General features: G+C 48.3%; 1 long non-coding RNA gene across 1 annotated transcript in view; it reads left to right on the forward strand.

Annotated features, from left to right (window-relative positions):
* LOC132207688 (uncharacterized) overlaps positions 1–24,212 on the forward strand; it is a 47,261-nt gene that overhangs the window by 19,922 nt on the left and 3,127 nt on the right. The gene's annotated exons all lie outside the window — the stretch shown is intronic.

Raw genomic sequence — 24,212 nt, forward strand, 5'->3', positions numbered from 1 at the left:
TGCAGTGACTAAGGGAAAGGAAATGCAGTGTCTGATGGAAATGGTATGCAGTGACTGAGGGAAATGGGATGCAGTGACTGACGGAAATGGGATGCAGTGACTGAGTGAAATGGGATGCAGTGACTGAGCGAAATGGGATGCAGTGACTGAGTGAAGTGGGATGCAGTGACTGAGGGAAATGGGATGCAGTGACTGATGGAAATGGGATGCAGTGACTGAAGGAAATGGGATGCAGTGACTGACGGAAATGGGATGCAGTGTCTGTTTGAAATGGGATCCTGCGACTGAAGTTAATGGGATGCAGTGACTGAGGGCAATGGGATGCAGTGACTGAGTGAAATGGGATGCAGTGACTGAGGACAATGGGATGTAGTGACTGAGGGCAATGGGATGCAGTGACTGAGGGAAATGGGATGCAGTGACTGAGGGAAATGGGATGCAGTGACTGGGAAATGGGATGCAGTGACAGTGGGAAATGGGATGCAGTGACAGTGGGAAATGGGATGCAGTGACAGTGGGAAATGGGATGCAGTGACAGTGGAAAATGGGTTGCAGTGACAATGGGAAATGGGACGCAGTGACTGAGTGAAATGGGACGCAGTGACTGAGTGAAATGGGACGCAGTGACTGAGGGAAACGGGATGCAGTGACTGAGGGAAACGGGATGCAGTGACAGTGGGAAATGGGATGCAGTGACAGTGGGAAATGGGATGCAGTGACTGAGGGAAATGAAATGCAGTGTCTTAGGGAAATGAAATGCAGTGTTTGTGGGAAATTGGATGCTGGGACTGAGGGTAACGGGATGCAGTGACTGATGGAAATGGAAGCAGTGACTGAGTGAAATGGGATGCAGTGACGGAGGTACTGGGAATGAGTGACTGAGTTAATCGGGATGCAGTGCCCGAGCGGGCTTGGGGTGCAGTGACTTAGGGAAATGGGATACAGTGCCTTAGTGAAATGTGACGCACTGACTGAGTGAAATGGGATGCAGTGACTGAGTGGAATGGGATTCAGTGACTGAGTGGAATGCGATGCAGTGACTGAGTGAAATGCGATGCAGTGACTGAGTGAAATGCGATGCAGTGACTGCGTGAAATGCGATGCAGTGACTGCGTGAAATGCGATGCAGTGACTGAGTGAAATGGGATGCAGTGACTGAGTGGAATGTGATGCTGTGACTGAGTGAAATGCGATGCAGTGACTGCGTGAAATGAGATCCAGTGGGGAATAAAATGGGATGCAGTGACTGGTGGAAATGAGATGCAGTGACTGAGGGAAATGTGATGCAGTGACTGAGTGGAATGGGATGCAGTGACTGAGGGTAATGGGATGCAGTGACTGATGGAAATGGAAGCAGTGACTGAGTCAAATGGGATGCAGTGACGGAGGTACTGGGAAGGAGTGACTGAGTTAATAGTGATGCTGTCCCTGAGCGGGCTTGTGGTGCACTGACTTAGGGAAATGGGATACAGTGCCTGAGTGAAATGCGACGCACTGACTGAGTGAAATGGGATGCAGTGACTGAGTGGAATGGGATGCAGTGACTGAGTGAAATGGGATGCAGTGAATGAGTGAAATGAGATGCAGTGACTGAGTGAAATGCGCGCAGTGACTGATAGAAATCGGATACAGTGACTGATGGAACTGGGATGCAGTGACTGACGGAACTGGGATGCGGTGACTTTGTGAACTGGGATGTGGTGACTGTGTGAAGTGGGATGCGGTGACTATGTGAACTGGGATGCAGTGGCAGAGTGAAATGGGATGCAGTGGGGAGTGAAATGGGATGCAGTGACTGGTGGACATGAGATGCAGTGACTAAGGGAAAGGAAATGCAGTGTCTGTTGGAAATGGGATGCTGCGACTGAGGGTAATGGGATGCAGTGACTGAGGGTAATGGGATGCAGTGACTGATGGAAATAAGATGCAGTGACTGAGGGAAATGTGATGCAGTGACTGAGTGAAATGCGATGCAGTGTCTTAAGGAAAGGAAATGCAGTGTCTGAGGGGTATAGGATGCTGCGACTGAGGGAAATGGGATGGAGTGACTGACGTAAATGGGATGCAGTGTCTGAGCGAAATGGGATGCAGTGACTGAGTGAAATGGGATGCAATGACTGAGGGAAATGGGATACAGTGCCTGAGTGAAATGGGATGCAGTGACTGAGTGAAATGGGATGCAGTGACTGAGTGGAATGGGATGCAGTGACTGAGTGGAATGGGATGCAGTGACTGAGTGGAATGGGATGCAGTGACTGAGTGAAATGGGATGCAGTGACTGAGTGAAATGCGATGCAGTGACTGCTTGAAATGCGCGCTGTGACTGATAGAAATCGGATACAGTGACTGATGGAACTGGGATGCAGTGACTGTCGGAAATGGGATGCGGTGACTTTGTGAACTGGGATGTGGTGACTGTGTGAACTGGGATGCGGGACTATGTGAACTGGGATGCAGTGGCTGAGTGAAATGGGATGCAGTGGCTGAGTGAAATGGGATGCTGTGACTGAGGGAAGTGGGATGCAGTGACTGAGGGAAATGGGAGACAGTGACTGAGGGAAATGGGATGCAGTGACTGACGGAAATGGGATGCAGTGTCTGTTTGAAATGGGATCCTGCCACTGAAGTTAATGGGATGCAGTGACTGAGGGTAATGGGATGCAGTGACTGAGTGAAATGGGACGCAGTGACTGAGTGAAATGGGATGCAGTGACTGAGTGAAATGAGATGCAGTGACTGATGGAAATGGTATGCAGTGACTGAGGGAAATGGGATGCAGTGACTGACGGAAATGGGGTGGAGTGTCTGATTGAAATGGGATCCTGCGACTGAAGTTAACGGGATGCAGTGTCTGAGGGTAATGGGATGCAGTGACTGAGTGAAATGGGATGTAGAGACTGAGTGAAATGGGATGCACTGACTGAGGACAATGGGATGCAGTGACTGAGAGCAATGGGATGCTGTGAGTGAGGGAAATGTGATGCAGTGACTGAGTGGAATGGGATGCAGTGACTGAGTGAAATGCGATGCAGTGACTGCGTTAAATGAGATCCAGTGGGGAATGAAATGGTATGCAGTGACTGGTGGAAATGAGATGCAGTGACTGAGGGAAATGTGATGCAGTGACTGAGTGGAATGGGATGCAGTGACAGTGGGAAATGGGATGCAGTGACTGATGGAAATGGGACGCAGTGACTGAGTGAAATGGAATTGCCGTGACTGTGGAAAGGAGATGCAGTGACTGAGGAAATGGGATGCAGTGACTGAGGGAAATGGGATGCATTGACTGAGTGGAATGTGATGCTGTGACTGAGTGAAATGCGATGCAGTGACTGAGTGAAATGCGATGCAGTGACTGCGTGAAATGAGATCCAGTGTGGAATAAAATGGGATGCAGTGACTGGTGGAAATAAGATGCAGTGGGGAATGAAATGGGATACATTGACTGGTGGAAATAAGATGCAGTGTCTTAGGGAAATGAAATGCAGTGTCTGTGGGAAAGGGGATGCTGGGACTGAGGGTAATGGGATACAGTGCCCAAGTGAAATGTGACGCACTGACTGAGTGAAATGTGACGCACTGACTGAGTGAAATGGGATGCAGTGACTGAGTCAAATGGGATGCAGTGACTGAGTGAAATGCGATGCAGTGACTGCGTGAAATGGGATGCAGTGAATGAGTGAAATGAGATGCAGTGTGGAATAAAATGGGATGCAGTGACTGGTGGAAATGAGATGCAGTGACTGAGTGGAATGGGATGCAGTGACTGAGTGAAATGGGATGCAGTGACTGTGTGAAATGGGATGCAGTGACTGAGTGAAATGGGATGCAGTGACAGTGGGAAATGGGATGCCGTGACTGATGGAAATGGGACGCAGTGACTGAGTGAAATGGGACGCAGTGACTGAGTGAAATGGAATTGCCGTGACTGTGGAAAGGAGATGCAGTGACTGAGGAAATAGGATGCAGTGACTGAGGCAAATGTGATGCACTCACTGAGTGAAATGGCATGCAGTGACTGAGTGGAATGGGATGCAGTGACTGAGTTGAATGGGCTGCAGTGACTGAGTGGAATGGGATGCAGTGACTGAGTGGAATGGGATGCAGCGACTGAGTGAAATGGGATGCAGTGACTGAGTGAAATGCGATGCAGTGACTGCGTGAAATGAGATGCATTGGGGAATGAAACGGGAAGCAGTGACTGGTGGAAATAAGATGCAGTGTCTTTGGGAAATGAAATGCAGTGTCTGTGGGAAATGGGATGCTGGGACTGAGGGTAATGGGAAGCAGTGACTGATGGAAATGGAAGCAGTGACTGAGTGAAATGGGATGCAGTGTCGGAGGTACTGGGAAGGAGTGACTGAGTTAATCGGGATGCAGTGCCCGAGCGGGCTTGGGGTGCAGTGACTTAGGGAAATGGGATACAGTGCCTGAGTGAAATGTGACGCACTGACTGAGTGAAATGGGATGCAGTGACTATGTGGAATGGGATGCAGTGACTGAGTGAAATGGGATGCAGTGACTGAGTGAAATGGGATGCAGTGACTGAGTGAAATGGGATGCAGTGAATGAGTGAAATGAGATGCAGTGACTGAGTGAAATGCGCGCAGTGACTGATAGAAATCGGATACAGTGACTGATGGAACTGGGATGCAGTGATTGACGGAACTGGAATGCGGTGACTTTGTGAACTGGGATGTGGTGACTGTGTGAAGTGGGATGCGGTGACTATGTGAACTGGGATGCAGTGGCTGAGTGAAATGGGATGCAGTGGCTGAGTGAAATGGGATGCAGTGGCTGAGTGAAATGGGATGCAGTGGGGAGTGAAATGGGATGCAGTGACTGGTGGAAATGAGATGCAGTGACTAAGGGAAAGGAAATGCAGTGTCTGTGGGAAATGGGATGCTGCGACTGAGGGTAATGGGATGCAGTGACTGAGGGTAATGGGATGCAGTGACTGATGGAACTGGATGCAGTGACTGAGTGAAATGGGATGCAGTGACTGAGTGAAATGGGACGCAGTGACTGAGTGAAATGTAATTGCCGTGACTGTGGAAAGGAGATGCAGTGACTGAGGAAATGGGATGCAGTGACTGAGGGAAATGGGATGCAGTGACTGAGGGAAATGGGATGCAGTGACTGGGAAATTCGATGCAGTGACAGTGGGAAATTCGATGCAGTGACAGTGGGAAATGGGATGCAGTGACTGATGGAAATGGGACGCAGTGACTGAGTGAAATGGGACGCAGTGACTGAGTGAAATGGAATTGCCGTGACTGTGGAAAGGAGATGCAGTGACTGAGGAAATAGGATGCAGTGACTGATGCAAATGTGATGCACTCACTGAGTGAAATGGTATGCAGTGACTGAGTGGAATGGGATGCAGTGACTGAGTGGAATGGGATGCAGTGACTGAGTGGAATGGGATGCAGTGACTGAGTGAAATGGGATGCAGTGACTGCGTGAAATGAGATGCATTGGGGAATGAAACGGGAAGCAGTGACTGGTGGAAATAAGATGCAGTGTCTTTGGGAAATGAAATGCAGTGTCTGTGGGAAATGGGATGCTGGGACTGAGGGTCATGGGATGCAGTGACTGATGGAAATGGAAGCAGTGACTGAGTGAAATGGGATGCAGTGTCGGAGGTACTGGGAAGGAGTGACTGAGTTAATAGGGATGCAGTGCCCGAGCGGGCTTGGGGTGCAGTGACTTAGGGAAATGGGATACAGTGCCTGAGTGAAATGTGACGCACTGACTGAGTGAAATGGGATGCAGTGACTGAGTGGAATGGGATGCAGTGACTGAGTGGAATGGGATGCAGTGACTGAGTGGAATGGGATGCAGTGACTGAGTGGAATGGGATGCAGTGACTGAGTGGAATGGGATGCAGTGACTGCGTGAAATGCGCGCAGTGACTGATAGAAATCGGACACAGTGACTGATGGAACTGTGATGCAGTGACTGACGGAAATGGGATGCGGTGACTTTGTGAACTGGGATGTGGTGACTGTGTGAACTGGGATGCGGTGACGATGTGAACGGGGATGCAGTGGCTATGTGAACGGGGATGCAGTGGCTGACTGAAATGGGATGCCATGACTGAGTGAAATGGGATGCAGTGACTGATGGAAATTGGATGCAGTGACAGAGTGACATGAGGTGCAGTGACTGAGTGAAATGAGATGCAGTGTCTGATTGAAATGTGATGCAGTGACTGAGGGAAATGGGATGCAGTGACTGAGGTACTGGGAAGTAGTGACTGAGTGAAATGCGATGCAGTGACTGAGTGAAATGCGATGCAGTGACTGAGTGAAATGAGATGCACTGACTGATGGAAATGAGATGCACTGACTGATGGAAATGAGATGCACTGACTGATGGAAATTGGATGCAGCGACAGAGCGACATGAGGTGCAGAGACTGAGTAAAATGAGAAGCATTGAATGCACTGTCTGTGAGATACGGGAAACAGTGACTGATGGAAATGGGATGCAGTGACTATGGTGAAGGGGATGCAGCGACTGAGTGAAATGGGATGCAGTGACTGAGTGAAATGGGATGCAGTGACAGAGTGAAAGGGGATGCAGTGACAGAGTGAAAGGGGATGCAGTGACAGAGTGAAAGGGGATGCAGTGACAGAGTGAAAGGGGATGCAGTGACAGAGTGAAAGGGGATGCAGTGACAGAGTGAAAGGGGATGCAGTGACAGAGTGAAAGGGGATGCAGTGACTGAGTGAAATGGGATGCAGTGACGGATGCAAATGGGATGCAGTGACTGAGTGAATTGGGATGCAGTGACTGACGGAAATGGGATGCAGTGACTGAGGGAAATGGGATGCAGTCACTGAATGAAATGGGATGCACTGATTGTGTGAAATGGGATGCAGTGACTGAGGGAAATGGGATGCAGTGATTGAGTGAAATGGGATGCAGTGATTGAGTGAAATGGGAGGCAGTGACTGCGTGAAATGGGATGCAGTGACTGAGTGAAATGAGATGCACTGTATGATGGAAATGGGATGCAGTGACAGAGTGACATGAGCTGCAGTGACAGAGGTACTGGGAAGGAGTGACTGAGTTAATAGGGAATCAGTGCCCGAGCGGGCTTGGGGCACAGTGACTGAGGGAAATGGGATACAGTGCCTGACCGAAAAGGGACGCACTGACTGAATGAAATGGGATGCAGTGACTGAGGGACATGGGATGCAGTGACTGAGGGACATGAGATGCAGTGACTGAGAGACATGGGATGCAGTGACACACGGACATGGGATGCAGTGACACACGGACGTAGGATGCAGTGACACACGGACGTAGGATGCAGTGACTGAGGGAAATGGGATGCACTGACTGAGTGAAATGTGATGCACTGACTGAGTGAAATGTGATTCAGTCACTGAGTGAAATGGGATGCAGTGACTGAGTGAAATGCGATGCAGTGACTGAGTGAAATGCGATGCAGTGACTGAGGGAAATGGGATGCAGTATTTGTAGGAAGGAGGATGCAATCACTGAGTGAAATGCGATGCAGAGTCTGAGGGAAAGGAGATGCTCTGACTATGGGAAAAGGGATGCAGTGAGTGTGGGAAATGGAATGCATCGTCTGTGAGATACGGGAAACAGTGACTGATGGGAATGTGATGCAGTGACTGTGGTGAAGGAGATGCAGTGATTGAGTGAAATGGGATGCAGTGACTGCTTGAAATGGGATGCAGTAACTGAGGGAAATGTGATGCAGTGACTGAGTGAAATCGGATGCAGTGACTGACGGAAATGTGATTTCGTCACTGAGTGAAATTGGATGCAGTCGCTCAGTGAAACGGGATGCATCACTGAGTGAAATGGGATGCAGTGTCTGAGTACAATGGGATGCAGTGACTGGGTGAAATGGGATGCAGTGACTGAGTGAAATCGGATGCAGTGACTGAGGGAAATGGGATGCACTGACCGAGTGAAATGAGATGCAGTGACTGACGGAAATGGGATGCAGTGACTGAGGGAAATGGGGTGCATTATTTGTGGGAAGAAGGATGCAATCACTGAGTGAAATGAGATGATGAGACTGAGGGCAAGGAGATGCTGTGACTATGGGAAATGGGATGCACTGAGTGTGGGAAATTGAATGCAGCGTCTGTGAGATACGGGAAACAGTGACTGATGAAAATGGGATGCAGTAACTGTGTTGAAGGAGATGCAGTGACTGAGTGAAAATGGATGCAGTGACTGCGTGAAATGCGATGCAGTGACTGAGTGAAATGTGATGCAGTCACTGAGTGAATTGGGATGCAGTCACTGAGTGAAATGGGATGCATCACTGAGTGAAATGGGATGCAGTGACTGATGGAAATTGGATGCAGTGACAGAGTGACATGAGGTGCAGTGACTGAGTGAAATGAGATGCAGTGTCTGATTGAAATGTGATGCAGTGACTGAGGGAAATGGGATGCAGTGACTGAGGTACTGGGAAGTAGTGACTGAGTGAAATGCGATGCAGTGACTGAGTGAAATGCGATGCACTGACTGAGTGAAATGAGATGCACTGACTGATGGAAATTGGATGCAGTGACAGAGCAACATGAGGTGCAGAGACTGAGTAAAATGAGAAGCATTGAATGCACTGTCTGTGAGATACGGGAAACAGTGACTGATGGAAATGGGATGCCGTGACTATGGTGAATGGGATGCAGCGACTGAGTGAAATGGGATGCAGTGACTGAGTGAAATGGGATGCAGTGACTGAGTGAAATGGGATGCAGTGACGGATGCAAATGGGATGCAGTGACTGAGTGAAATGGGATGCAGTGACTGACGGAAATGTGATGCAGTGACTGACGGAAATGTGATGCAGTGACTGACGGAAATGTGATGCAGTGACTGACGGAAATGTGATGCAGTGACTGACGGAAATGTGATGCAGTCACTGAACGAAATGGGATGCACTGATTGTGTGAAATGGGATGCAGTGACTGAGGGAAAATGGGTTGCAATGACTGATGGAAATGGGATATAGTGACTGATGGAAATGGGATACAGTGACTGTGGGAAATGCGATGCAGTGACTGAGTGAATTGGAATGCAGTGACACACGGAAATGGGATGCCTTGACTGACGGGAATGGGATGCAGTGATTGACGGAAATGTGATGCAGTGACTGATGGAAATGGGACGCAGTGACTGAGAGAAATGGGATGCAGTGACTGAAGGAAATGAGATGCAGTGTCTGAGTGAAATGGGATGCAGTGATTGTGTGAAATGGGATGCAGTGACTGATGCAAATGGGATACATTGACTGAGGGAAATGGGTTGCAGTGACTGAGGGAAATGGGATGCAGTGACTGATAGAAATGGCATGCAGTGTCTGACGGAAATGGGATGCAGTGTCTGTTTGAAATTGGATCCTGCGACTGAAGTTAATGGGATGCAGTGACTGAGGGTAATGGGATGCAGTGACTGAGTGAAATGGGATGCAGTGACTGAGTGAAATGGGATTGCCGTGACTGTGGAAAGGGGATGCAGTGACTGAGGGAAATGAGATGCCGAGACTGAGTGAACTGGGATGCAGTGACTGATGGAAATGGTATGCAGTGACTGAAGGAAATGGGATGCAGTGACTGATGGAAAGGAGATGCAGTGACTCTGTGAAATGGGATGCAGTGACTGAGTGAAATGGGATTGCCGTGACTGTGGAAAGGGGATGCAGTGACTGAGGGAAATGAGATGCCGAGACTGAGTGAACTGGGATGCAGTGACTGATGGAAATGGTATGCAGTGACTGACGGAAATGGGATGCAGTGTCTGTTTGAAATGGGATCCTGCGACTGAAGTTAATGGGATACAGTGACTGAGGGTAATGGGCTGCAGTGACTGAGTGAAATGGAATGCAGTGACTGAGTGAAATGGAATGCAGTGACTGAGTGAAATGGAATGCAGTGACTGAGTGAAATGGGATGCAGTGACTGAGGGTAATAGGATGCAGTTACTGAGTGAAATAGGATGCAGTGACTGATGGAAATGGGACGCAGTGACTGAGTGAAATGGGACGCAGTGACTGATGGAAAGGAGATGCAGTGACTCTGTGAAATGGGATGCAGTGACTGAGTGAAATGGGATTGCCGTGACTGTGGAAAGGAGATGCAGTGACTGAGGAAATGGGACGCAGTGACTGATGGAAAGGGATGCCTTGACTGTGTGTAAAGTGAAGCATTGAGTGAAATGGGATGCAGTGGCTGTGTGAAATGGGATGCAGTGGCTGTGTGAAATGGGATGCACTGGCTGTGTGAAATGGGATGCACTGGCTGTGTGAAATGGGATGCAGTCACTGTGTGAAATGGGATGCAGTGGCTGTGTGAACTGGGATTCTGAGACTCAAGTGAATGGGATGCCGTGTCTGTGGGGAATGGGATGCAGTGACTGTGGTGAAGGAGATGCAGTGATTGTGTGAAATGGGATGCAGTGACTGAGTGAAATGGGATGCAGTGACTGAGTGAAATGGGATGCAGTGACTGAGGGACATGGGATGCAGTGACTGAGGGACATGGGATGCAGTGACTGAGGGACATGGGATGAAGTGACTGAGTTAAATGAGATGCAGTGACTTAGGGAAATTGGATGCAGTGACAGAGTGACATGAGCTGCAGTGTCTGATGGAAATGTGATGCAGTACCAGAGGGAAATGGGATGCGGTGACTGAGGTACAGGGAAGGAGTGACTGAGTTCATGGGGATGCAGTGCCCAAGCGGACTTTGGGTGCAGTGAGTGAGGGAAATGGGATACAGTGCCTGAGTGAAATGTGACGCGCTGACTGAGTGAAATCGGATGCAGTGACTGAGTGGAATGGGATGCAGTGACTGAGTGAAATGGGATGCTGTGACTGAGTGAAATGGGAACACAGTGACTGAGTGAAATTGAATTGCCGTGACTGTGCAAAGGAGATGCAGTGACTGAGGAAATGTGATGCAGTGACTGAGGGAAATGGGATGCAGTGACTGAGTGGAATGGGATGCAGTGACTGAGTGAAATCGGATGCAGTGACTGAGTGGAATGGGATGCTGTGACTGAGTGAAATGCGATGCAGTGACTGCGTGAAATGAGATCCAGTGGTTAATAAAATGTGATGCAGTGACTGAGGGAAATGTGATGCAGTGACTGAGGGAAATGTGATGCAGTGACTGAGTGAAATGGGATGCAGTGACTGAGTGAAATGGGATGCAGTGACTGAGTGAAATGGGATGCAGTGACTGAGTGAAATGGAATTGCCGTGACTGTGGAAAGGAGATGCAGTGACTGAGGAAATAGGATGCAGTGACTGAGGCAAATGTGATGCACTCACTGAGTGAAATGGTATGCAGTGACTGAGTTGAATGGGCTGCAGTGACTGAGTGGAATGGGATGCAGTGACTGAGTGGAATGGGATGCAGTGACTGAGTGAAATGGGATGCAGTGACTGCGTGAAATGAGATGCATTGGGGAATGAAACGGGAAGCAGTGACTGGTGGAAATAAGATGCAGTGTCTTTGGGAAATGAAATGCAGTGTCTGTGGGAAATGGGATGCTGGGACTGAGGGTCATGGGATGCAGTGACTGATGGAAATGGAAGCAGTGACTGAGTGAAATGGGATGCAGTGTCGGAGGTACTGGGAAGGAGTGACTGAGTTAATCGGGATGCAGTGCCCGAGCGGGCTTGGGGTGCAGTGACTTAGGGAAATGGGATACAGTGCCTGAGTGAAATGTGACGCACTGACTGAGTGAAATGGGATGCAGTGACTGAGTGGAATGGGATGCAGTGACTGAGTGGAATGGGATGCAGTGACTGAGTGGAATGGGATGCAGTGACTGAGTGAAATGGGATGCAGTGACTGAGTGAAATGGGATGCAGTGACTGCGTGAAATGCGCGCAGTGACTGATAGAAATCGGATACAGTGACTGATGGAACTGTGATGCAGTGACTGACGGAAATGGGATGCGGTGACTTTGTGAACTGGGATGTGGTGACTGTGTGAACTGGGATGCGGTGACTATGTGAACGGGGATGCAGTGGCTATGTGAACGGGGATGCAGTGGCTGACTGAAATGGGATGCAATGACTGAGTGAAATGGGATGCAGTGACTGATGGAAATTGGATGCAGTGACAGAGTGACATGAGGTGCAGTGACTGAGTGAAATGAGATGCAGTGTCTGATTGAAATGTGATGCAGTGACTGAGGGAAATGGGATGCAGTGACTGAGGTACTGGGAAGTAGTGACTGAGTGAAATGCGATGCAGTGACTGAGTGAAATGCGATGCAGTGACTGAGTGAAATGAGATGCACTGACTGATGGAAATGAGATGCACTGACTGATGGAAATGAGATGCACTGACTGATGGAAATTGGATGCAGCGACAGAGCGACATGAGGTGCAGAGACTGAGTAAAATGAGAAGCATTGAATGCACTGTCTGTGAGATACGGGAAACAGTGACTGATGGAAATGGGATGCAGTGACTATGGTGAAGGGGATGCAGCGACTGAGTGAAATGGGATGCAGTGACTGAGTGAAATGGGATGCAGTGACAGAGTGAAAGGGGATGCAGTGACAGAGTGAAAGGGGATGCAGTGACAGAGTGAAAGGGGATGCAGTGACAGAGTGAAAGGGGATGCAGTGACAGAGTGAAAGGGGATGCAGTGACAGAGTGAAAGGGGATGCAGTGACTGAGTGAAAGGGGATGCAGTGACTGAGTGAAATGGGATGCAGTGACTGAGTGAAATGGGATGCAGTGACGGATGCAAATGGGATGCAGTGACTGAGTGAATTGGGATGCAGTGACTGACGGAAATGGGATGCAGTGACTGAGGGAAATGGGATGCAGTCACTGAATGAAATGGGATGCACTGATTGTGTGAAATGGGACGCAGTGACTGAGGGAAATGGGACGCAGTGATTGAGTGAAATGGGATGCAGTGATTGAGTGAAATGGGAGGCAGTGACTGCGTGAAATGGGATGCAGTGACTGAGTGAAATGAGATGCACTGTATGATGGAAATGGGATGCAGTGACAGAGTGTCATGAGCTGCAGTGACAGAGGTACTGGGAAGGAGTGACTGAGTTAATAGGGAATCAGTGCCCGAGCGGGCTTGGGGCACAGTGACTGAGGGAAATGGGATACAGTGCCTGACCGAAAAGGGACGCACTGACTGAATGAAATGGGATGCAGTGACTGAGGGACATGGGATGCAGTGACTGAGGGACATGAGATGCAGTGACTGAGAGACATGGGATGCAGTGACACACGGACATGGGATGCAGTGACACACGGACGTAGGATGCAGTGACACACGGACGTAGGATGCAGTGACTGAGGGAAATGGGATGCACTGACTGAGTGAAATGTGATGCACTGACTGAGTGAAATGTGATGCACTGACTGAGTGAAATGTGATTCAGTCACTGAGTGAAATGGGATGCAGTGACTGAGTGAAATGCGATGCAGTGACTGAGTGAAATGCGATGCAGTGACTGAGTGAAATGCGATGCAGTGACTGAGGGAAATGGGATGCAGTATTTGTAGGAAGGAGGATGCAATCACTGAGTGAAATGCGATGCAGAGTCTGAGGGAAAGGAGATGCTCTGACTATGGGAAAAGGGATGCAGTGAGTGTGGGAAATGGAATGCATCGTCTGTGAGATACGGGAAACAGTGACTGATGGGAATGTGATCCAGTGACTGTGGTGAAGGAGATGCAGTGATTGAGTGAAATGGGATGCAGTGACTGAGTGAAATGTGATGCAGTGACTGCTTGAAATGGGATGCAGTAACTGAGGGAAATGTGATGCAGTGACTGAGTGAAATCGGATGCAGTGACTGACGGAAATGTGATTTCGTCACTGAGTGAAATTGGATGCAGTCGCTCAGTGAAACGGGATGCATCACTGAGTGAAATGGGATGCAGTGTCTGAGTACAATGGGATGCAGTGACTGGGTGAAATGGGATGCAGTGACTGAGTGAAATCGGATGCAGTGACTGAGGGAAATGGGATGCACTGACCGAGTGAAATGAGATGCAGTGACTGACGGAAATGGGATGCAGTGACTGAGGGAAATGGGGTGCATTATTTGTGGGAAGAAGGATGCAATCACTGAGTGAAATGAGATGATGAGACTGAGGGCAAGGAGATGCTGTGACTATGGGAAATGGGATGCACTGAGTGTGGGAAATTGAATGCAGCGTCTGTGAGATACGGGAAACAGTGACTGATGGAAATGGGATGCAGTAACTGTGTTGAAGGAGATGCAGTGACTGAGTGAAAATGGATGCAGTGACTGCGTGAAATGCGATGCAGTGACTGAGTGAAATGTGATGCAGTCACTGAGTGAATTGGGATGCAGTCACTGAGTGAAATGGGATGCATCACTGAGTGAAATGGGATGCAGTGACTGATGGAAATTGGATGCAGTGACAGAGTGACATGAGGTGCAGTGACTGAGTGAAATGAGATGCAGTGTCTGATTGAAATGTGATGCAGTGACTGAGGGAAATGGGATGCATTGACTGAGGTACTGGGAAGTAGTGACTGAGTGAAATGCGATGCAGTGACTGAGTGAAATGCGATGCAGTGACTGAGTGAAATGCGATGCACTGACTGATGGAAATTGGATGCAGTGACAGAGCAACATGAGGTGCAGAGACTGAGTAAAATGAGAAGCATTGATTGCACTGTCTGTGAGATACGGGAAACAGTGACTGATGGAAATGGGATGCCGTGACTATGGTGAATGGGATGCAGCGACTGAGTGAAATGGGATGCAGTGACTGCGTGAAATGGGATGCAGTGACAGAGTGAAAGGGGATGCAGTGACTGAGTGAAATGGGATGCAGTGACGGATGCAAATGGGATGCAGTGACTGAGTGAAATGGGATGCAGTGACTGACGGAAATGTGATGCAGTGACTGACGGAAATGTGATGCAGTGACTGACGGAAATGTGATGCAGTGACTGACGGAAATGTGATGCAGTGACTGACGGAAATGTGATGCAGTCACTGAACGAAATGGGATGCACTGATTGTGTGAAATGGGATGCAGTGACTGAGGGAAAATGGGTTGCAATGACTGATGGAAATGGGATATAGTGACTGATGGAAATGGGATACAGTGACTGTGGGAAATGCGATGCAGTGACTGAGTGAATTGGAATGCAGTGACACACGGAAATGGGATGCCTTGACTGACGGGAATGGGATGCAGTGATTGACGGAAATGTGATGCAGTGACTGATGGAAATGGGACGCAGTGACTGAGAGAAATGGGATGCAGTGACTGAAGGAAATGAGATGCAGTGTCTGAGTGAAATGGGATGCAGTGATTGTGTGAAATGGGATGCAGTGACTGATGCAAATGGGATACATTGACTGAGGGAAATGGGTTGCAGTGACTGAGGGAAATGGGATGCAGTGACTGATAGAAATGGCATGCAGTGTCTGACGGAAATGGGATGCAGTGTCTGTTTGAAATTGGATCCTGCGACTGAAGTTAATGGGATGCAGTGACTGAGGGTAATGGGATGCAGTGACTGAGTGAAATGGGATGCAGTGACTGAGTGAAATGGGATGTAGTGACTGAGGGAAATGGGATGCAGTGACTGAGGGAAATGGGATGCAGTGACTGAGGGAAATGGGATGCAGTGACTGAGTGAAATGAGATGCAGTGACTGATGGAAATGGTATGCAGTGACTGAAGGAAATGGGATGCAGTGACTGATGGAAAGGAGATGCAGTGACTCTGTGAAATGGGATGCAGTGACTGAGTGAAATGGGATTGCCGTGACTGTGGAAAGGGGATGCAGTGACTGAGGGAAATGAGATGCCGAGACTGAGTGAACTGGGATGCAGTGACTGATGGAAATGGTATGCAGTGACTGACGGAAATGGGATGCAGTGTCTGTTTGAAATGGGATCCTGCGACTGAAGTTAATGGGATACAGTGACTGAGGGTAATGGGCTGCAGTGACTGAGTGAAATGGAATGCAGTGACTGAGTGAAATGGAATGCAGTGACTGAGTGAAATGGAATGCAGTGACTGAGTGAAATGGAATGCAGTGACTGAGTGAAATGGGATGCAGTGACTGAGGGTAATAGGATGCAGTTACTGAGTGAAATAGGATGCAGTGACTGATGGAAATGGGACGCAGTGACTGAGTGAAATGGGACGCAGTGACTGATGGAAAGGAGATGCAGTGACTCTGTGAAATGGGATGCAGTGACTGAGTGAAATGGGATTGCCGTGACTGTGGAAAGGAGATGCAGTGACTGAGGAAATGGGACGCAGTGACTGATGGAAAGGGATGCCTTGACTGTGTGTAAAGTGAAGCATTGAGTGAAATGGGATGCAGTGGCTGTGTGAAATGGGATGCAGTGGCTGTGTGAAATGGGATGCACTGGCTGTGTGAAATGGGATGCACTGGCTGTGTGAAATGGGATGCAGTCACTGTGTGAAATGGGATGCAGTGGCTGTGTGAACTGGGATTCTGAGACTCAAGTGAATGGGATGCCGTGTCTGTGGGGAATGGGATGCAGTGACTGTGGTGAAGGAGATGCAGTGATTGTGTGAAATGGGATGCAGTGACTGAGTGAAATGGGATGCAGTGACTGAGGGACATGGGATGCAGTGACTGAGGGACATGGGATGCAGTGACTGAGGGACATGGGATGAAGTGACTGAGTTAAATGAGATGCAGTGACTTAGGGAAATTGGATGCAGTGACAGAGTGACATGAGCTGCAGTGTCTGATGGAAATGTGATGCAGTACCAGAGGGAAATGGGATGCGGTGACTGAGGTACAGGGAAGGAGTGACTGAGTTCATGGGGATGCAGTGCCCAAGCGGACTTTGGGTGCAGTGAGTGAGGGAAATGGGATACAGTGCCTGAGTGAAATGTGACGCGCTGACTGAGTGAAATCGGATGCAGTGACTGAGTGGAATCGGATGCAGTGACTGAGTGGAATCGGATGCAGTGACTGAGTGGAATGGGATGCAGTGACTGAGTGAAATGGGATGCTGTGACTGAGTGAAATGGGAACACAGTGACTGAGTGAAATTGAATTGCCGTGACTGTGCAAAGGAGATGCAGTGACTGAGGAAATGTGATGCAGTGACTGAGGGAAATGTGATGCAGTGACTGAGGGAAATGGGATGCAGTGACTGAGTGGAATGGGATGCAGTGACTGAGTGAAATCGGATGCAGTGACTGAGTGGAATGGGATGCTGTGACTGAGTGAAATGCGATGCAGTGACTGCGTGAAATGAGATCCAGTGGTTAATAAAATGTGATGCAGTGACTGAGGGAAATGTGATGCAGTGACTGAGGGAAATGTGATGCAGTGACTGAGTGAAATGGGATGCAGTGACTGAGTGGAATGGGATGCAATGACTGATGGAAATGGAAGCAGTGACTGAGTGGAATGGGATGCAGTGACTGAGTGGAATGGGATGCAGTGACTGAGTGGAATGGGATGCAGTGACTGAGTGAAATGGGATGCAGTGACTGAGTGAAATGGGATGCAGTGACTGAGTGAAATGGGATGCAGTGACTGAGTGAAATGGGATGCAGTGAATGAGTGAAATGAGATGCAGTGAATGAGTAAAATGAGATGCAGTGACTGAGTGAAATGCGCGCAGTGACTGATAGAAATCGGATACAGTGACTGATGGAACTGGGATGCAGTGACTGACGGAACTGGGATGCGGTGACTTTGTGAACTGGGATGTGGTGACTGTGTGAAGTGGGATGCGGTGACTATGTGAACTGGGATGCAGTGGCTGAGTGAAATGGGATGCAGTGGCTGAGTGAAATGGGATGCAGTGGGGAGTGAAATGTGATGCAGTGACTGGTGGAAATGAGATGCAGTGACTCAGGGAAAGGAAATGCAGTGTCTGTTTGAAATGGGATGCTGCGACTGAGGGTAATGGGATGCAGTGACTGAGGGTAATGGGATGCAGTGACTGATGGAAATGGATGCAGTGACTGAGTGAAATGGGATGCAGTGACTGAGTGAAATGCGATGCAGTGTCTTAAGGAAAGGAAATGCAATGTCTGAGCGGTATAGGATGCTGCGACTGAGGGAAATGGGATGGCGTGACTGACGGAAATGGGATGCAGTGTCTTAGCGAATTGGGATGCAGTGACTGAGGGAAATGGGATGCAGTGACTGAGGGAAATGGGATGCTGTGACTGAGGACAATGGGATGCAGTGACTGACGGCAATGGGATGCTGTGACTGATGGAAATTGGACGCAGTGACTGAGTGAAATGGGACGCAGTGACTGAGTGAAATATAATTGCCGTGACTGTGGAAAGGAGATGCAGTGACTGAGGAAATGGCATGCAGTGACTGAGGGAAATGGGATGCAGTGACTGAGGGAAATGGGATGCAGTGACTGGGAAATGGGATGCAGTGACAGTGGGAAATGGGATGCAGTGACTGATGGAAATGGGATGCAGTGACTGAGGGAAATGGGATGCAGTGACTGGGAAATGGGATGCAGTGACTGATGGAAATGGGATGCAGTGACTGAGTGAAATGGGACACAGTGACTGAGTGAAATGGAATTGCCGTGACTGTGGAAAGGAGATGCAGTGACTGAGGAAATGGGATGCAGTGACTGAGTGAAATTGGATGCAGTGACTGCATGAAATGCGATGCAGTGACTGAGTGAAATGTGATTCAGTCACTGAGTGAATTGGGATGCAGTCACTGAGTGAAATGGGATGCATCACTGAGTGAAATGGGATGCAGTGACTGATGGAAATTGGATGCAGTGACAGAGTGACATGAGGTGCAGTGACTGAGTGAAATGAGATGCAGCGTCTGATTGAAATGTGATGCAGTGACTGAGGTACTGGGAAGTAGTGACTGAGTGAAATGCGATGCAGTGACAGAGTGACATGAGCTGCAGTCACTGAGTGAAATGAGAAGCATTGATTGCACTGTCTGTGAGATACGGGAAACAGTGACTGATGGAAATGGGATGCAGTGACTGTGGTGAAGGGGATGCAGCGACTGAGTGAAATGGGATGCAGTTAATGAGTGAAATGAGATGAACTGACTGATGGAAATTGGATGCAGTGACAGAGTGACATGAGCTGCAGTCACTGAGTGAAATGAGATGCATTGTTTGATGGAAATGGTCTGCAGTAACTGACGGAAATGAGATGCAGTGACTGAGGGAAATTGGATGCAGTGACTGAGGGAAATGGGATGCAGTGACCGAGTGAAATGAGATGCAGTGACTGAGCAAAATGGGATGCACTATTTTTGGGAAGTAGGATGCAATCACTGATTGAAATGAGATGCAGAGACTGTGGGAAAGGAGATGCTGTGTCTATGGGAAATGGGATACATTGAGTGTCGGAAATTGAATGCAGCGTCTGTGAGATACGGGAACCAGTGACTGATGGAAATGGGATGCTGTGACTGTGGTGAAGGAGATGCAGTGATGGAGTGAATTGGGATGCAGTGACTGAGTGAAATGTGATGCAGTGACTGCGTGAATTGCGATGCAGTGACTGCATGAACTGCGATGCAGTGACTGCGTGAAATGGGATGCAGTGACTGCGTGAAATGGGACACAGTGACTCAGTGAAATGTGATTCAGTCACTGAGTGAAATGTGATTCCATCACTGAGTGAAATATGATGCACTCACTGAGTGTACTGTGATTCAGTCACTGAGAAAACTGTGATGCAGTCACCGAGTGAAATGGGATGCAGTGGCTGAGTGAAATGGAATGCAGTGACTGACGGAAATGGGATGCAGTGACTGAGGGAAATGGGATGCAATCACTGAGTGAATTGCAATGCAAAGACTGAGGGAAAGGTGATGCTGTGACGATGGGAAATGGGATGCAGTGAGGGTGTGAAATTGAATGCAGCGTCTGTGAGATACGGGAAACAGTGACTGATGGAAATTGGACGCAGTGACTGTGGTGAAGGAGACGCAGTGATTGAGTGAAATGGGATGCAGTGACTGAGTAAAATACGATGCAGTGACTGAGTGAAATGTGATGCAGTGACTGCGTGAAATGGGATGCAGTGACTGTGGTGAAGGACATGCAGTGACTGAGGGAAATGGGATGCAGTGACAGAGTGACATGAGCTGTAGTGTCTGATGGAAATGTGATGCAGTACCTGATGGAAATGGGATGCAGTGACTGAGGTACTGGGAAGGAGTGACTGAGTTCATGGGGATGCAGTGCCCAAGCGGACTTGGGGTCCAGTGAGTGAGGGAAATGGGATACAGTGCCTGAGTGAAATGAGATGCAGTGACTGAGGGAAATGGGATGCAGTGACTGAGTGAAATGAGATGCAGTGACAGAGAGAAATGGGATGCAGTGACTGTGGGACATGGGAAGCATTGACTGAGTGAAATGCGATGCAGAGACTGAGGGAAAGGAGATGCTGTGACTATGGGAAATGGGATGCAGTGAGTGTGGGAAATTGAATGCAGCGCGTGTGGGAAATTGAATGCAGCGCCTGTGAGATACGGGAAACAGTGACTGATGGAAATGGAATGCAGTGACTATGGTGAAGGAGATGCAGTGACTGAGTGAAATGGGATGCAGTGACTATGGGAAATGGGATGCCTTGACTGACGGAAATGGGATGCAGTGATTGACGGAAATTGAATGCAGCCTCAGTGAGAAACGGGATACAGTGACTGATGGAATTGGGGTGCAGTGACCACATCAGTACTGGGTGATGGTCCTGGCCAGGTGTTAGATTTCAAAGTCGTTGATCACCTTGGTGATAGCGATCACAATTCTGTTATGTTTACTTCAGTGATGGAAAGGGATAGGTGTACACCACTGTGCAAGAGTTATAGCTGGCGGAAAGGCAATTACGAAGAGATTATGCAAGATTTAGGGAGCATAGGATGGGGAAGGAAACTGCAGTGGATGGGCACAATAGAAATGTGGAGCTTATTCAAGGAAAAGCTCCTGTGTGTCCCAGGTAAGTATGTACCTGTCAGGCAGGGAGGAAGCTGTAGGGTGCGGGAGCCGTGGTTTACGAAGGAAGTGGAATCTCTGGTCAAGAGGAAGAAGAATGCTTCTGTTACTTTCAGATGTGAAGGCTCAGTTAGGGTGATTGAGGGTTACAAGGTAGCCAGGAAAGACCGAAAGAGAGAGCTCAGAAGATCCAGGAGGAGACATGAGAAGTTGTTGGCGGATAGGATCAGGGTAAACCCTCAGGCTTTCTCTCGGTATTTAAGGAATAAAAGAATGACAAAAGTAAGATGAGGCCCAATCAAGGATAGTAGTGGTAAGTTGTGTGTGGAGTCAGATGAGATAGGGGAAGCGCTAAATGAATATTTTTCAACAGTATTCACTCTAGAAAACCACAATGTTGTCGAGGAGAATACAGACAGACAGGCTACTGGACTAAGTGGGATTGAGGTTCACAAGGAAGAGGTTTTTGAAATCCTACAGAGGGTGAAGATAGCTATGTCCCCTGGGCCGGATGGGATTTATCTTCGGATCCTCTGAGAATCCAGGGAGGAGATTGCCGAGCCTTTGGCATTGATCTTTAACTCATCATTGTCTACAGGAATAGTGCCAGATGACTGGAGGATAGCAATTGTGGTTCCCCTGTTCAAGAAGGGGAGTAGAGACAACCCTGGTAATTATCGGCCAGTGAGCCTTACCTCAGTTGTCGGTAAAGTGTTGGAAAAGGTTATATGGGACAGGATTTACAATCATCTAGAAAAGAATAAATTGATTCGGGATAGTCAGCACGGTTTTGTGAAGGGAAGGTCGTGCTTCACAAACCTTATTGAGTTCTTTGAGAAGGTGACCAAACAGGTGGATGAGAGTAAACCGGTTGATGTGGAGTATATGGATTTCAGCAAGGCGTTCGATAAGGTTCCGCATAACAGACTATTGTACAAAATGCAGAGGAATGGAATTGTGGGAGATATAGCAGTTTGGATCGGAAATTAGCTTGCTGAAAGAAGACAGAGGGTGGTAGTTGATGGGAAACGTTCATCCTGGAGACCAGTTACTGGTGGTGTACCGCAAGGGTGGGTGTTGGGTCCACTGCTGTTTGTCATTTTTATAAATGACCTGGATGAGGGCGTAGAAGGATGGGTTAGTAAATTTGCAGACGACACTGAGATAGGTGGAGTTGTGGATAGTGACAAAGGATTGGTTGCAGAGGGACATAGATAAGCTGCAGAGCTGGTCTGAGAGGTGACAAATGGAGTTTAATGCAGACAAGTGTGAGGTGATGCACTTCGGTAGGAGTAACCAGAAGGCAAAGTACAGGGCTAATGGTAAGATGCTTCGTAGTATAGATGAGCAGAGAGATCTTGGTGTCCATGAACACAGATCCTTGAAAGTTGCCACCCAGGGTGACAGGGCTGTTAAGAAGGCATACAGTGTTTTAGCTTTGATTAATAGAGGGATCGAGTTCCAGAACCAAGAGGTTATGGTGAAGCTGTACAAAACTCTGGTGCGGCCGCACTTGGAGTATTGTGTACAGTTCTGGTCACCGCATTATAAGAAGGATGTGGAAGCTTTGAAAAGGGTGCAGAGGAGATTTACTAGGATGTTGCCAGGGAAAGAGGGAAGGTCTGAGAATGAATGGCTGAGGGACTTGAGGCTGTTTTCATTCGAGAGAAGAAGGTTGAGAGGTGACTTAATTGAGACATATAAAATAATCAGAGGGTTAGATAGGGTGGATAGGGAGAGCCTTTTTCCTCGGATGGTGACGGCGAACACGAGGGGGTATAGCTTTAAATTGAGGGGTGAAAGATATAGGACAGATGTCAGAGGTAGTTTGTTTACTCAGAGAGTAGTAAGGGAATGGAACGCTTTGCCTGCAACGGTCGTAGATTTGCCAACTTTAGGTATATTTAAGTCGCCATTGGATAAGCATATGGGCGTACATGGAATAGTGCAGGTTAGATGGGCTTGAGATCGGCATGACAGGTCGGCACAAGATCGAGGGCCGAAGGGCCTGTGCTGTAATGTTCTTTGTTCTATGGCTAGCTCTCCCTGTGCTCCGTGTGATTTAACTTCCCTCTTGGAGTACCGTGAGGAACCTTCTTGAACGCCTTACTGAAGCCCGTATGCGTCCATCTTTCTGCCTTAGTCAATGCTCTTGATTACTACTTTAAAAAACTCAATCAAATTACATGAGTTATGATTTCCTGTGCACATGTGTCCTCGGATCCCATGGACTGTTTCCTGTTCTAACAGTCTTCAAATGGGGGATCTTGTCAAAAGCTTTGCTGATGCCCAAGTAGACTGTATCAAATGCATTGCCCTCATGCACACACCTAGTTAGCTCTTCAATCATAGATTCATAGAGTCATACAGCACAGAATGAGGACCTTCAGTCCCAATCATCTGTACTGATCAGGTGTCCCAAACTTAACCGGTCCCATTTGCCTGTGTTTGGTATCCGTCTAAACCTTTCCTAATTGTGTACCTGTCCAAATGTCTTTTAAATACAGCAATTTTATCTGCCTCGACCAAATCTGTTGGCAGCTCCTTCCATTCACGAACCCCACCCCCCCCACCCCTTGTGGAAAGTTGGTTGAAAGTCAAAGCTGTGAATGTTAGAGATTCATCAACAAACCTCTTGCTGTCAACTGAAAGAAACCAGAGCTGATAAATCTCATTAGTAAACAAAATCATAGTTCTCCAGATTTAGTAAATTCCTCTTTTAATAGCTCTCACACAGTTGGCTGTCACTGAGGGGACTTCTCCTTGTACATTTCCTGCCATTAACCCAGTGCACTCTACAGGGACAGAAGACAGTAAAACTAAATAAAGAAACTCTAATTGAAAGAAAGAAGAATTATGGAAATGTCCTGCCCTCACCCCTTCTTTCCTCACAACCGCTCCCCACCCCTTTCACAAAGAACGATCAAACGAATGCTGTTGTAACATCTTACTTTGTTCCAATCCCAGTTTATTTGTTGCTGAAACAGACTTTCTTGCAATTGGTCCCTTTGCACTTAATTATTCCAATGCACCCTGCGCACCTCCCGCTTTCTATTCTCGATAAAATCAGGGTCTTCTGCTGTTTATGTTAACCGTTCATAGCATATCCTGTGCCCCTTGACCTGCATCAATTCCAAGTTCAGCAAATCCTCAATTTTAATATTAATTAATAAACTCTAGTTTCGGTTTCAAATCCCTCCACGGTCTTGAATCCCTCCCCTAATCTCTGTAAT

The sequence above is a fragment of the Stegostoma tigrinum genome, unplaced genomic scaffold (assembly GCF_030684315.1).
Source record: "Stegostoma tigrinum isolate sSteTig4 unplaced genomic scaffold, sSteTig4.hap1 scaffold_123, whole genome shotgun sequence".
NCBI classification, from domain to species: domain Eukaryota; kingdom Metazoa; phylum Chordata; class Chondrichthyes; order Orectolobiformes; family Stegostomatidae; genus Stegostoma; species Stegostoma tigrinum.